Source organism: Arachis ipaensis, chromosome B4, assembly GCF_059453495.1.
Source record: "Arachis ipaensis isolate K30076 ecotype BB chromosome B4, ASM5945349v1, whole genome shotgun sequence".
NCBI classification, from domain to species: Eukaryota; Viridiplantae; Streptophyta; class Magnoliopsida; order Fabales; family Fabaceae; genus Arachis; species Arachis ipaensis.
Genome location: NC_142439.1, coordinates 131492620 through 131504149, shown reverse-complemented (window position 1 = coordinate 131504149; position 11530 = coordinate 131492620). Strand labels below are relative to the sequence as shown.

General features: G+C 34.7%; 1 pseudogene; it reads left to right on the top strand.

The window, feature by feature from the left end:
• The first annotated feature begins 6030 nt into the window (after positions 1–6030).
• LOC107637072 (receptor-like protein kinase ANXUR2) lies at positions 6031–7416 on the top strand (annotated as a pseudogene).
• Positions 7417–11530: the final 4114 nt, after the last annotated feature.

The following is an 11530-nucleotide window of genomic DNA, read 5'->3' as shown; positions in this document are numbered from 1 at the left end:
GAGTCAGATGCATCTAGGTTAACGTCATAACCGCCATTAACTACGATTTTCTAATACAAGCTTCCCAAATCAATTCAAAACATATAATTTCAAATACAACCAACATTTGATCTTTCAAATATATACAATATCAAATTAAATAATACTTTCTTATCAAAAATCCTTCTCAATCATATGAAATGTCAAATGTACTTTACAAATTCATAGTATATAAGTGAGTATTCACAATACTTTAATGTTCCAAAAACACATATTCAATAAAATCGAATATTCTAAAATAATACAAAACTTCATCAAACATGTATATAGTCTCATGTGTAGATTAAAAATTTGAATTTTACAAAAATAATATTTAGTTATAATAAATCCATTATTAAAATCAAATTCAAATCCTTTGTTAATAACTTGTAAGTATAGACATAAATTCAAGCAGCATATGTCAAAATAATTATAGATGTAAAGCCAAATAATTATAAATGTAAAACCTACTCACAAATTGGTCCCGAAAGACTGAAAAGACTAAACCCGAAGTGCCAAATTAAGGGTGAGGATGGTTGAAATAGAATGGATCGAAAAAACGCAGAATTAGGCAGTGGCAACAACTTTGACTAATCCGGCAACAACAACATTGTGATAATCACGGTTATGGTGGCTTAAACAGAACAGAACGGAAATGATGTAGCATAAATGGAATAGCAGCAGAGCAAAAGTGGAAACGAGGCAAGTTAAAGGAAATGACTTAGACCAGAATAGAGGCACTTCGGCGGCGTTTTTCCAAAAACCACAACAGTGACGATGACAAAAGCTCCGGTGGGATGCTTAAACTGGAAGCATAGGCAACTACCAGCAACGGCACTAGCAAAGAACGACTCTGACGGCGGTGCGCAGCTCGACAGTGACCTCCTTCCCCAGCAATGGCAGCAGCAGCAACAACACACCACCGGTACCCTTCTTCTCAGCAACGAGCTCTGTTGCGTTCTCCTTTTCCTTTCATGAAGCCTCTCTCTTTCTCTTCGACCTTCTTGGCGGCACAGTAGTTCGACAACGGCGAGGCTGGCTTCAACGGCGGCAGCTAGGGCTCCGGCAGTGACGGCGATGAAACCTCCCTCCTCTTTCATCACGGCTCTCTCTTCCCCGCGCATTCTCTTTTCTCTCCTCGGGCTCCCCTCAGTGACGGTCTTCCACACGCAGCCACCACGACGATAGCGATGACAACAGTGTGGCCCTACCTGGCGTCGTCCTCCTTCCCCTCTTCTTCCTTTCTTCTCCCTCTTTATTTTCCCTCTCTCTCTTCCCTTCTTTCCTTATCTGATGTGTGTGTTAGAAGAGGTTTAGTATGGACAAAAATTAGGGTTAGGTTGGGAAAAGAAAGTAAGGGTAGTGTTGGAAATTTGATCAAATTGGAGGGTTGGATAGTAAAAAAAATCAAATGTTTCAAAAATAAATAAAAATTCAAAACATTACAGGGAAGATTCCGGATTGGTGTGGTTGTGGGATGCGTCCAGTTCTTCGGTGGTCTGGGACGAATGCCAATCCCAAAAGATTCTTTTATGGTGTCCAAATTATAATGTAAGTTTAATGTCTTCTTCTTCAATGTATTGTTATTGGTACTTTTGTTGATGGGTATGCTGAATTTTTTTTTCTTTTTCTTGGTTGTTGAAGAATTGATAGAGTTCTAGGAGAATGTGTGGTTTCTTTATGTGGGAAAAGCACAATCTGCAAACAATAATGATAGTTGGAAGATGAATTTGACATGGAGAATTAACACAATGAAAACTAAAATTAGGTGTTTAAAATTATGGATTAGTATTTTAAGTTTGCTTATTTGTTTAGATGTGTTTGAGACTCTTGTGTATAGTGTAAGTATGGTTAAATTTTATTAAAAGTATGTAACTAATGGTATATATGTTTAGTATGAATGAAAGCATTGTAGAAAACAAATATGAAAAAGAAGCATACTTTAACTCCTCTAGTACATATGTAATGTTGTAACAGTGAAGAAGTAAAATTAAATATTAAATATGCTAGTACCATTCATAAACTTTAGTTTAAGTCTACATTTAGGATCTAAAAAAAGGCATACATAGCCAATATTCAAAGCATAGTTATCAGACCCGCGCGAGTCTGCCATGCACATGCGCGCCGCTAACCATTGTAAGAGCTCCCGTCGACAACAATTTCCAAAAATAAAGCAGAGGAGGTTCGAACACGAATTGGTAAGAAGACAGATCCTAGCCCTTGCCGCTGTGCCATCAAGCTTCTTCTTTATATTTATGACAAAAATTAAATATATAATAACAATGAATGAACTTTTATTTTTTTACCCTTTTAAACATAAATTGAAATGGATACCAAATAAATAATAATACCTAATATACAAATATATTGATATATTGATATTGATTGTGTTATCTTTTGTTCTCTCTAGTTCATTTAAATTGAGAAAATATTTTATACTAGTGACTAATTTATTATCTATTTTTGCACCATAAATTATATTTAAAAATTGATATTTGATTAATCATTAATATATTTTTTGAAAACATGCATTTAATTTTTTATTTTTATAATTTTATATTTTTATTTAATTATGACCGGGTCAACCGGATAAATCAGTGACCCATCGGTTGAACCAGTGACCCAGTGACCCAGTCGTATGACCGGGTCAATTATCGGTTCGGTTATGATAACTATGATTCAAAGGCATTGTTTGCCATTAATTAAACAAAACAAACTGACCAAAATAAACATGGTAGAATATCAATAAAATACATCCAGAAAGTCATCAATAACCAAGTATATGGACACATACATAACCATGTTCCAATGACACAAGATAAACATAATTAAGAAAGTAACTATCCTAATTATAATAATTCATCATTGCTGAAAATCAATCACTTTTTTTTAGGAGGTTTGAATGCTGGCTTCGTTTCTAGTGTATGGACAAATTTCATGAATTCAGCCATCCTTAAAGATGTTCCAAAACTTACTTCTTGCATTGGATCAATACTTGCTGATCTTGGGACTGGAGATGCTTTATTTTTAGGTTGTAGTTTGTTGGACCTCATTGTAGGAGTTACCTATAGTTGCAGGAGTGGAATACAATAAACTAAGCAGATAATTAAAATAAATCTTAAATCCACAAATGTAAGGACAAATTGGATAATTACTTGTTCTCCATCTTCTGATTGTGAAAAAAATGGCTCGGATAGCATAATCTCTGAAGGAGCACTAGCATTTGTTGGGGCCTCAGAGGTAGCAACATCAGTGGCTAGAATAGGCTCACCCTCTCCTTATTCACCTTTTGCAGATTCACCCTTTATGGTTTCATTTGCATTAGAAGCCCATTTTTTCTTAGAAATTACAACTACTGTAACAGTAGCAAAGGCAGTTGCAACATCATCAGTTTTTTGTGGGAGCAGCTTCTCTTCATGTGATCTTTTGTCCCACAATAAGTAAAAGTAAATTCCTTGTATTTTCTATTTAGTTTCATTGCTTCAATCTTACTCTTCTTACTTTCTAAAGGCTCTTCATCTGCATCCTTACGTCTTTTTTTCTTCAAAGGATCTGGCTTCCTCCGAATTTCGGGAGCTTGAGACCTACTATACTGAGACTTCTTCTACATTACTTGTCCACAGATAGAATTCAACGAATGCACATATGTTTTTTCTATGAATCCATGGTCAATCAAGTGTGACAATAGTCTTCAAAATTTTCATTCAGTCTAGCTATCGCAGTATATGTGTGGACACATGGCATGCCTAAAACAGTTTACATCCAATCAGAATTTGTTCCAACCTAAAATGTATGTCTAACACAGTTATTTCAACCAAAACACAATACCTACAATTTATAGTGGTGGTTGGAATGGACTTCTCATGTTTATTGGATTTTACTTTAGAAGAATATGGTCTCGAAAGAGGCATTGATGTGGACTGGACTGGAGGTGCAGAAGCGGTGGACTGAGCTATAGGCTTTGAGGTGGTCTGGGTTGGAGGTGGATTGGGCTAGAAGCTTTCAGGTGGGTTGGACTGAAGGTGCAGAGGTGGGCTGAGCTGGAGGTGGGCTGAGCTGGAGGTACAGAGGTAGTCTTGGTTGGAGGCTTTGAGGTGGGTTGGGCTGGAGGTACAAAGGTGGGCTGGACTGGAGGTGTAGAGATGGGCTGGCTTGGGGCGTTGGATGTGGGCTCCTCAGAGAATGTGGTCATTGTTGGCAGGGGTGTGGAAGTATTTTGTTCAAAAAGTGTGTTTGAGATACATTGAAAAAAAAAAAACTCAATGATAATTTCAAAAAACAGAGCATAATAGCTGAACTTACTTCAAACACCAAACAACTAGACAGAGCATCATTATTTTTTAAACCACAAAGTTTTTAAATAAAAGTAATAACACACACATAATAATATTTATCCAATTATGATAAAAGATACAAATGACATTTTTTTCAGCAACGAAAACAAAAAACAAACCCTAACATCACTTAAATGCAATAACTTACAATACTCTAGATATAGACAACAGATTGCATAAAAAAATACAATGCAAAATACAAACCAAAACAAAAGTCAAGAACAGAGTATCAAGAAATTAAAAAAAAAAAAAACTTCATTTCCTAATCTGATTTTCGTCCTTTGTTTTTGCGCTAATGCTACTTGTTCAACAACTTTGCCTAACAATCCAATACAGGACGAATGTTACTCACACTTCTGATTCTCCTTTCTCAAAGTCAAACATGCGATAAGAACAAAAACGTAGAAAAGAAGAATAGAAGAAAAAGAGAAGGAAGAAGAAAGGTCAAGTTACGTCTGTGTGTTCATCTATAGGTTGACCCAACTTTTTTAACCCAACCAAGCCCTTAAACGACGTCGCATTTAGTAAACATTGGGTGGGAATAGAAAACGACGTCATTTTAGGCATTCCTACTTGACAACTTAGTGTACTACATCGAATTTCCGTTAACAGAGATAACTCTAGGAACGAACGTGAGTCACAATCCAATATTTGGAGTCTTAATTAGATAACTTGAAAATTTGGGGGTCGAAATTGAGGCCGAGTAAAAATTTCAGGGGTCAAAATGAATTTTAACTCGGATAATTATTCTTTAAAGTTTAAACAATAACTTTTATTTAATTATAAAATTGATAACTTCAATTAATTACAATTATAAATTGACAACATGGTGTTTTTCTAATTGTTTTTAAAAAACTTATATATAAAAAAGGTCAATTTTGGTGTGTAAACTTTCTATGTTACGCATGGTTTAAGAAAAAGTAGCATCTAAAGAGTATAATGTGGATAGTTTAATGATAAACAAGTTTTGACTCCAAGACCAAAAATAAATGTAAAGAATAATAGTGGAAGTTAGGTACACAGAAAACGCCAAGATATGAAAGACAATGCCGACCATGGTAAATTTACAACTGAATTAAGCTAGTAAGCGACCTTGGATGAGCCATTGCATTCTTGGACTGCAGCATCAAGGTAGGTAGGAGCTACATGAAGCTTTGTCTCTGCAATAACCTTCGGGATATTTTCTATTCATAACCTATATATTTAATAAGTTCATTTATGTTGAATTGTTGATCCAATAATCAATTTGGAGTTTATGAATTAGTTCCTTCATCCCCTTCCCTTATGCTTTATTAATGAAGAAAACAAGATGATTCAGCCAAGCAAAAATAATATTCTATATACCACTTTAATGAACTATGATTTAATAAGTTACTTGATAGATTAGTCTGGAAAAAATAGCAAGGTGTTTATAGATTCTCAATGAAACTAAACTCTATCTTATTTTATTTACTTCATGATAATGTCAATAGGAAGTTCATCTGTTTCTGCATTTTCAGTTTCAACTTTGCTGAGAAAATTGAAGCTTATATTTATTTATTTCTTAAAAATTTATGATATGATAAGATGCAGATGCAAATAAGTGTGTCACCTCTTGGATTTATTGCTAGTTGAAGACTTTCCTCATTCATATTATTACAAATTATATCCCTTGTATTCATGGAAATGCAAGTCAGAAATGGGGATAATGCTTGGTAAATATTTGAGTTTCTGCCATTTAGAGCATGCAAGTTCATCTAAGAAGCCGTATCCATCAATAATTAAAGAGCTATGCCCTCAGTTTTCTCTTGAAGATCTTAGGAAATCAATCAACAACTTTGATGCAAACCATTTAACTGAAATATCAGCATATAATAGAGTATACAAATGTTGTATCAAACATAATGGTGCAAGTGATTTCACAGTGGCATTGAAGAGGTTGAATCGCAAAACCGACCTATGGAAGTTCAAGAAGGAAATTGAGTTCCACTTCCAATAGGATTATTCTGCAACCACAAAGATGAGAAGATTCTTGTGTACGAACACATGTCCCTCTCTATGATTACCTATGTTCCAAGAATATAGAAAAATTGTCATGGAAGAAAATGTTAGAAATATGCATTGGAGCAGCAAAAGGACTACACTATCTTCACACAGGAACCAAGTGCCCTATCTTTCTCTGTGACATGAAGCCTCATAACATTCTTTTGGACAAGAACATGGTACCTAAACTCTCACATCTTGGATTTTCATTGCAGGGGCCACCTTTGAATTCAAAGCCAAAATCAGTAAAGTTGACAAGGTTATGAGTAACTATATTTACTTTATGCTCAAAGTTGTTTGCTAATAACTTCATCAAATGAATAACTTAATGCTTCCATTGATTGCTATAGGTTTAGCTGGTTACATAGCACCTGAGCATGTCCTAACCAGAATCTTCACAGATAAATGTGATGTTTATTCATTTGGTATGGTCCTAATAGAAGTTGTATCCACTACTTACAAGCACACCATCTTTGACAAAATCATTATGTTGGAGAGCTCATCAGATTTGTCTCTAGATCCATTTGATTTAATGAATCCATTTGTGGATATATCTGAAATGTTGGAGAGATTCTCAGTTGATGAGATTATTGATCCAATTCTGATGAGAAAGATAGCACCAGAATGTTTGGCAGTATTCATAGATGTCACAAAAAGATGCTTGAGCAGAGAAGCAAATGAAAGACCAAATATAGGTGAAGTAGATCTTGAACTGGAGCTAGCACTAGCACTGCAAGAGGAGGCCGATGACCGGAATCATGGTGGTGGCTGGTGAACATAATTTTTCTGTCCACTTTTCTGCAGAAAACCTCTGTAAACAGTAAACACACCTTGTCCAGTTCTCAAAGACTCATTGAAGTTGCATGTTGCTGATTGTTTCTCAGCAAATGAAAATTTGTGACAAATTATTGTATGGTGGTTGAAGGTTGTTTTGTTCTCCTTGGCCTTGGATTACACCACAAGCAAAACAACCCATTATTTGTGCTGTGTTTTTTCAAAAGCTTAAGCTAATAGAAGGAGATATGTATGCTTATATTTCTAACACATAAACTACCTTTAATTACAATTTACATTACAAATAGTAGTATTGCTAGCTTTCAAGATTAATTGCTTCCCCGGTGCATTGTTTATTTACTACAATTTACATTAGCCGGTGGATTGACTTGACCCGGGTCTACATGTTGAGAATTACTATACGTACAAAGTTTTTCTTAGGTCTGCTTAATTGATGGAGAGCCATATAGTATCATAAAATGTTTCTGACCAACAATATCTCATAGTTTAACAAGGAAATCGATCATCGTTTTCTGTGTCTTCCTCAGATTTTGGTGAGAGTTCAATCACACAAAATATGAACTTTTTAGTTATATTTATATCTGTCTTTGTTAGGCATACCAAATTCTGCTAGCATAGATTATTGTGATGGCTTATTTTCAATAATGATATTCTGACATGCTTGCTATGTCATTCTCCTAATACAGAGTGATATGATTATTTGGGTGAGAAAAAGGAACTGACATAGTGACATGTATCAAAATAGACATATGATGAGTGATTCTAAATCTTAAGCCATCATGGAAGGGATTTAGTATTTAACGCTACGCTAGAAGTATGAAATACTCATCTCATATCTATTTATAATTTATTAAAATCTTTTATTTCTACTTCTTATGTACTTTATTATTATAGCTTAAGATTCTTTTTCATTTTTCTTCTTACTCTCATGACATTTATTTTTCTTTAGGTTATTCTGTAATTCTCTTAATAATATAGTAGTTAGTATAATAAAATTGCCGGCAAAAGCAATTCTGATGACCAAGGTCTTTTTATAACAAATACATGTATCATTCATTCATCATACTATCATAGTACTGCAAGTAGCGAATAATATATTCCACCAACTATTTCATGATTGAGCACGAAACATGGCAGCATATGCTTTACCTCCTTCCTTCATTATTCACTGCTTCTTTGATTTGAAATGCTATATAGCAATTAGCACATCATGACCGATGATGGTTGTGGGCTTCGTCATCCTTATCAGAAGGAGGCATGTATGATGTTTTTCTGAACTTTAGAGGCATGAAGAAAACAGAGAAGGCAAAGACAAGGCGGAAGCGTCGAAGTTGGCTTTATCTACACTTTGCGGGCTAAAGTGGACAACACATTGTTGAAGGGAGATCAATGAGTTCTTTTTAATTAATTATTTAAGAAAAAGTAGGAGGAGCCAATGGAATATTTGTACGATGCGTAGAATGGAGGTTTAGAGAGTATTAGAGATATAACCATTAGTGTTACCTTTTTTCATCAGCGTAAGCCTCTTGGATGAGTAGTATCCTTTTATCCGGATGGTTATTCTGAATATTATGGGTGATGTTCATTTTGTTATCTAATTATTGATAGAGAAAATATAGAGAAATGATGATCATTGTGAATAATATGAACAATAAATAAAAAAATAAAATTATAATTAAAAATCAAATTGTCAAGGGATGAACATATTATTATTGTTATTATCTATATTTTTTAATTCTCGATATTTTGAAATTTTAGAATTTATGATTTAATCGAATTAGCGTTATTCAATTTACTACTTATACAACTTATTGACACAAATAATTAATTTAAAATTAAAAAATAAATAAAATATCAAAAAATAAAACTAATAAGAAATAGAAATTAAACTTTTATATTTTAGTTCAAATTTCAAAAAATCTACATTTTTATAAACTTGTGAATTTAAAACGGAACAATAAATAATTTCTAAAATTCATTAAAAATCATTCTTTCACAAATTAAATGATAATTTAATTGATATAGTATTTTAATTATTTCTCAAATTAAATTATATATTATATAAATTTAGTTCGTTATTTTATATTGTATAACTATCCGTATTTTCGATTATGAAAAAATTCAAGTTTTAACTCCTATGCTACTTCGAGGGCTATACTTTATATTAATTTTTTTAACATCAAAAGTCTCGATAATGATTTTTTTTAGATGCTAATAAATCAAAGAATGATTTTTCTCGAATTTGAATTAAAACATAAAATTGAATTTTTATTCTTATTTGTTTTGATTTTTTTATATTTTATTTGAATCCAAATATGAGTATTTTCTTATTGACATTTAGTAGTAAATAGAATCAAGCGGATTCAATTTACTGTATATATGATGCATAAGTAGTAAATCGAATCTGGTTGATTCGATTTACTACTATTATAGCTAAATTGAATCCAATTGATTCGATTTACATAAAGATATTTCAAAACAGGCATGTAACAAAAATTGATTTAGGACATCTGCGTAATTTTAAACTCCATTCAATTTATTAGTGTAAATTAGTTTATTTGTCATAATTCATGATAAAGTTTCTTTATTAATTAGTTGGCAGACATATTTTTTCTAAAATAATAAGTACAAAGATATTAATATTTTGATGTTGTGATTTGTAGTTATGAAACAGGGGTCATAGGCAAGATTGCTGAACAAGTCCGTGGAAAACTTCTAGAGATCAAGCAATTCGAAGTGGTGGAATCACTTTTGAACGTTGAATCTTGTGATACTGTTCGTGTGGTGGGAATTCACGAAGATCTGAGAGGCAAAAGTTACATAACAACATTTGCTTTTGACGGTTAGAATACGAGTCTTACTCGATTTTTGTGAGCAACCTTCCTGCAGACATATCAAAAAGAGAATTATTCCTTTTGTTCAATTGGACAGGACGCATCAATGATATATATTTATCCCAAAAACAGAAGAGTGAAAATATATACATTTTTGCTTTCATTTGATATACGACGAAAGGAGGGGTGTTGAAAGCTATAGTAAAAATGGATCAACTGAGACTGAGAGGGAATGTTATCTTTGTGGGAGAGGCTAGGTACAGAAGAATGTCGAAAACAACGCACATACCTCTGGGACTAAGAGGAGATGACATGCAACACCACAACACTCAGAAGCCGCATAGAGAAGTAGTGCCGAATGATGCTGTGTCAGATGGACGTGCTCTACGAACGGAAAAGGATGAAAAGGACCCGCATGGCAATGGTTGGACGAAGAAGGTAGAAGTTGAAGTAGCTAAGAAAAATTTGGAATGGCTACAACGAAGTCTCGTTGGGGGCACAGCGAAGCCTATTAATTTTGGATCTCTGAAGGAAGTCGTGGCAAAGAACCTACCTAATGTCGTCCAGGTTAGGAAAATGGGAGCATACAAAGCTCTACTGACCTTTTGATAGTGCTGTGCATGCTGAAGAAACGTACACCTTGAACATGAATTGCCTTCTACGTTTGTTCCACAGTGTATGGAGGTGTCAGACCATAGTAAAACTCGTAGGGTGTGGCTTGAATGTTTTGGGGTTTCGTTACACGCATGGTCTGTCGAGACTTTTACCACAATAGGAAGCCAGCGGGGGGAAGTAGTTGGCTGTGCACGAGAGACAGAATTGTGCAATTCATTCACGGCAGGTTGCGTCCAAATTGATAAGTGCTTAATGGACGTCATTCAAGAATGAATTCATATAACGGTGGGTTCTGGGGGCTTTGATGTATTGGTAAAAGAAGTTGGACATGAGGCGTGCAACCTGCAGTGCACAGAGAGCCTGGGTAATGAAGCTATAATAGCCGGTAGAAAGAGGAACTCTGGCAACACAAATTCAAGCTTAGGAGTGGTTATGGTGCAGGGACATCAAGCAGGGCCGATGTCCGAGGCCGCTCAAGACGAAGACATGCTACTACAGGTCAACTGGGAAGGGGAAGGAGACAAGGGTAGAGTGGTAATTCCAGTTGCAATTTTGAATGAATGGTTTAATGACAGTAATTCTCAAAATCGCTTGAATTTCGAAACGAATCAATCAATTAAGGGCGATAATCAAGGTGTGGCTGAATTTGGGGAAGGGACGGTTATGAGTGATGCGGCTGACTCAGAGAGGACATTGTCTTATGCTTATACTGGGCTGCAAGGGAGATCCAATAAGGGGAAACAAAAAAAGCTCTCCCACAACTCAGATTGGGCCTGCCAAAACAAAAGTGTGGAACAGGAGTAACAATTCCTGCTGGGCCCAGCCTTGAGTGAAGGTAGCGTCGAAGATAATGGACCTGTGCTGGAGAATCCGGGTCGGGCTCTATGCGGTTCGTTAAACAGAAAGGACGAG